The sequence below is a fragment of the Pinus tabuliformis genome, chromosome 3_2, assembly GCF_031772625.1.
Source record: "Pinus tabuliformis cultivar Carrire ecotype Pingquan chromosome 3_2, CPIR1, whole genome shotgun sequence".
NCBI lineage: Eukaryota > Viridiplantae > Streptophyta > Pinopsida > Pinales > Pinaceae > Pinus > Pinus tabuliformis.
In genome coordinates, this window is record NC_142302.1 from 443,116,133 (window position 1) to 443,119,984 (window position 3,852).

A 3,852-nucleotide genomic window follows, 5' to 3' on the forward strand; every position below is an offset into this window, starting at 1 on the left:
TGTAGTTCTTTGATGTTTCTCGGATGAGGCACTTGAAGGATAGCTTGAATTCTATCCGGATTGATCCTAATACCATCTTTTGAGATTATATGACCTAGGAGCTTGCCTTCCTCTAGGCCAAACAGTGATTTCTTTGGATTCAAAGATATGCCATATTTTCTGCAAATTAAGAAAACCTGCCTCAAATTTTCTAAGTGTTCTTGATCTGATTTTGAAAAGGCAGTGAGATCATCAAGGTAGACTACTAGGAAATCATGGATTTCTTTGGCAAAGGCTATATCCATTGCTCTTTGGAAAGTGGCCCCTGCATTTTTAAGCCCAAAAGGCATTTTGACATATTTAAAAGTTCCCCAAGGTGTTGTAAAGGCAGTTTTGTCTTGATCATTCAAGTGTACTAAAATCTGATTGAATCCAGAGAATCCATCTAATAATGAGATCCTAGAGGCTCCCACTACCCTTTGTAGGATATGATCCATTTTTGGTAAGGGCTAATGGTCTTTGAGAGAGAATTTGTTCAAATTCCTTAGGTCAACACACAGTCTAATCTCTCTCGTCTTCTTCCTAGTAGGCACTAGGTTTGAAATCCACTCTGAGAACCTGATTGGAGCGATGATTCCTGCTTCATACATACGTTTAACTTCTTTTTCAATGAGGGGAAGGAGGACATGATTTACTCTCCTAAGCTTTTGTTTAAAAGGTTTTTGGTTCTCTTTCAAAGGTATAGTGTGTTGGATGACTGAGGTATCATAGGACTTGAGGTCCTCATAACTCCAGGCAAAGATCTCTTGGAACTCTTTGGACAATTCAATGTATTTCAACTTCTGATCAGCTGGTAATGCCTTGGATAATTTTACCATTTTGGGGTTTTCTGTGGTTCCAATGTTACAGTCTTCAATTTCAGCATTCAGTGGTTGCATTTTTGGTTTCCTTGAGATATCACTTGAATCAAACAAATCCTCCAAAGGGGTCAAACCTATGGGCAGAAAATTGTCTTTTAGATCAATTACTTCGGCTTCTGTCTTAGTTATTTCATCAAAATCTGTTTGCTTCAACTCCTGTACATTTTCGTTATTAAAGGTAGTAGGATGCAAAACTAGATTCACTGTTTCAGCTGATATATTCTGCTTAATTGTGTGTGCCTGTTGTTGATCATCCATAGTGCTAGTATCAATGTTCATGCCGGAAAATTCTTCCTTTAAAGTGAGGAAGTTATTTATCTGTGTGTCACTCTCAAAGACTTGCCAATTCTTGATGTTATCCAGGACTGCAGGTCTATGTTTGATTTCAACAGTGAAACTGTGATTGGGTTTAAAAGGTAGCTTGCAAGAGTTGGCAAAGGTTGCCAAGCTATGAGCATGTAAATTGAGCTTTCTGGAAACTTTAGTTAACTGAGATTCTGAGAAGGTGTCAAGTATTTGAATAACTGCTCCTTTATAAGCCCTTAACCTAAGATCATTTGTGATAAAGTTTCCCTTCATCTGCTGTATGATCAGATCTGAATCCCCTAGAATTGAAACTTTGGTTGCACCTATATTTTTGATGAGTTTGAGACCTAACAAAAGGGCTTCGTACTCGGCCATATTGTTTGTTCATCGAAAGTTTAACCTATATGCATGGCCTTCATCCTGATCATTCTGCATGTTGTGAATCCAGACCCCTGCCCCAGCTCCCAACTTGTTTACAGAGCCATCAAATTCTAAATACCATAAGGTTTCATGGTCAAGGTTTGCATTGAGACTTTTAGAAAGTTGGACCATGGGCAGATTGGTTTCTTGCAAGTCATTTGATGTATCATTCTCCTTTGTTGTATCAATTATATCAAAAAAAAATTGATCTTGAGAAGCAAATTGTTCATTCAATCCCTCTGTCTGTGCTGCCACTAGTAGTTTGGGATTAGCTTTGGTACACATGTCAGCATTATACAAAATGAATGAATCCATGTCGGAATGTATTGAATAGATGGGGAAGTTTTGGGGCTTTTCTTGACTGCTCACCACATATTTCATTAATTTTTCACGGTATAATCTCTTTGGCTGTCCAAATACTGAAATGGTGGCATAGGACATGCCTAATTGCAAAGATCCTTGGAGTTTGGCCCCCCAAGATCTGGATAAAAGCATACCGTACTTGGGTGGAATGTCAGCTACCACCACGTCCATCAAAATTGTTTTGGTTGGGTATTGGACTAGGGAAACACACAAATCTTTAATTAGGCCTAGACACCTAACTTGGCTTGAATCAAATGAGAACATATCTTTATATGGTCTTGTGATATCTAGGTCTAGTTTTTCCATTACAGATTTGGGCATTAAGTTGTGTGAGGCCCCAGAATCAAATATTGCATTGTGTAACACCTTGTCATGAATGTTTAAACTGACATAGAAGGGTGGAACCCCTCCATTTGCTGTCTTTCCGTTAACCTCAGGACCAAATAGTAATTCAGGTTGATCATCTAGAACATTCACAGCATCCCTATTGTCTGATATTTGGAGTGACCTATTAATTTGTTGTCTATACACTTGATGTTTGGCCAATTCAGAAAGAGGAACAACTATCTTCAGCTTACTTATTTCTGTTTCCAAGTTGAAGGGTTTTTCCATTTGAGTCTTAGCATTAAGTGCAGCAGATTTTTCCTTTTCAGCTGAATTTTCAGTAACCCTTTCTTCATGATTGGTATGATTTTGAATGGAATCAGTCCTAAATTTATTTTCAGGAATGTTGTTTGAACTTGCTTTTGAGGGGAGGGATGGCTGGTTTCCCGAGGGCTGTACATCTGATATATCCTCCACAGTGACTTCTCTTGGATGTAGGTCTGTTTTATCAGAGGATTCTGGAAGAACAGTTTTATCTTTTGTCTTTTTTGGCTGTTTACTGTCCTTTGGTTTGATAGGTTCAGGCACATCTATGGTTCTACTCCTTAGTTTATATTGTTTGTGTACCTCATAAACCGCTACATCATAGCCTTCCCTAAAGTCAAATGACTCTCCTGATTTGGTTTGAAATTGATTGCAATTATGGGCCTCTTGATCTTCTTGTGTTAGAAAGACCTGATGTTCGCTGTCCAAACCCATTAGGTTGATGTGAGGGTCCTCGGTCGGCTCACTAGATGTTGAGGCCTCAGCATAATTTTCTTGAAAAGGAGGTCTAATGTTCTAGTCAGGATCAGCCCTTCCAACATTTGGATTTTGATTCTTTCTAAAAGTTGGGTTTCTAGCAGTACTTGGTTGACCTTCCCATGATGATTTTCTCTCTATGGTTTCTACCCTATCCCCAAGTCTGTCCATGCCTTTGATGATTGCGTCTAGCTTTTGTTCAAATGCTGAAGGTTCTTCCTTAAAAGTAGTTCTTCTCTCAGCTCTTGCCCTATTTCTTTTAGCAATAAGGTTTGCCTCTACACTAACAGCTATGTTTTGCATGCCTGCCAAGGTTAGAGGGGCTATTTCCCTCAGTTGATATGCCATGTCAAAATCAAATCCATCAGGGAATTTGATTAAGGCTAAATCAGGTGGAGGTCTAAGGTTTTGAGGGATGGCATCGTAAACATTGTTGAATCTTGCACAATAATCTAGGACAGTTTCTTGTGGGCCTCTTTTTATGCTGTCATACTCAGATAAGATATGTAGTGGGTCTTTTTTCTTTTCCCATCTTTTCAGGAAGGATTGGTAAAGAGCACCTGGATCGGCTATGGAATTTGCAGCAAGTGCTCTGAACCATGTTCTTACTTCACCTGTTAAACTTTGGACAAAATTTTTCATTCTCACATCATCATCATCTATTTCATAATTTTCAAAGTAGTCTTGCATTTTCTTGGTATGCTATAAGGCAGTATATGTGCCGGTACCATCAAAATAA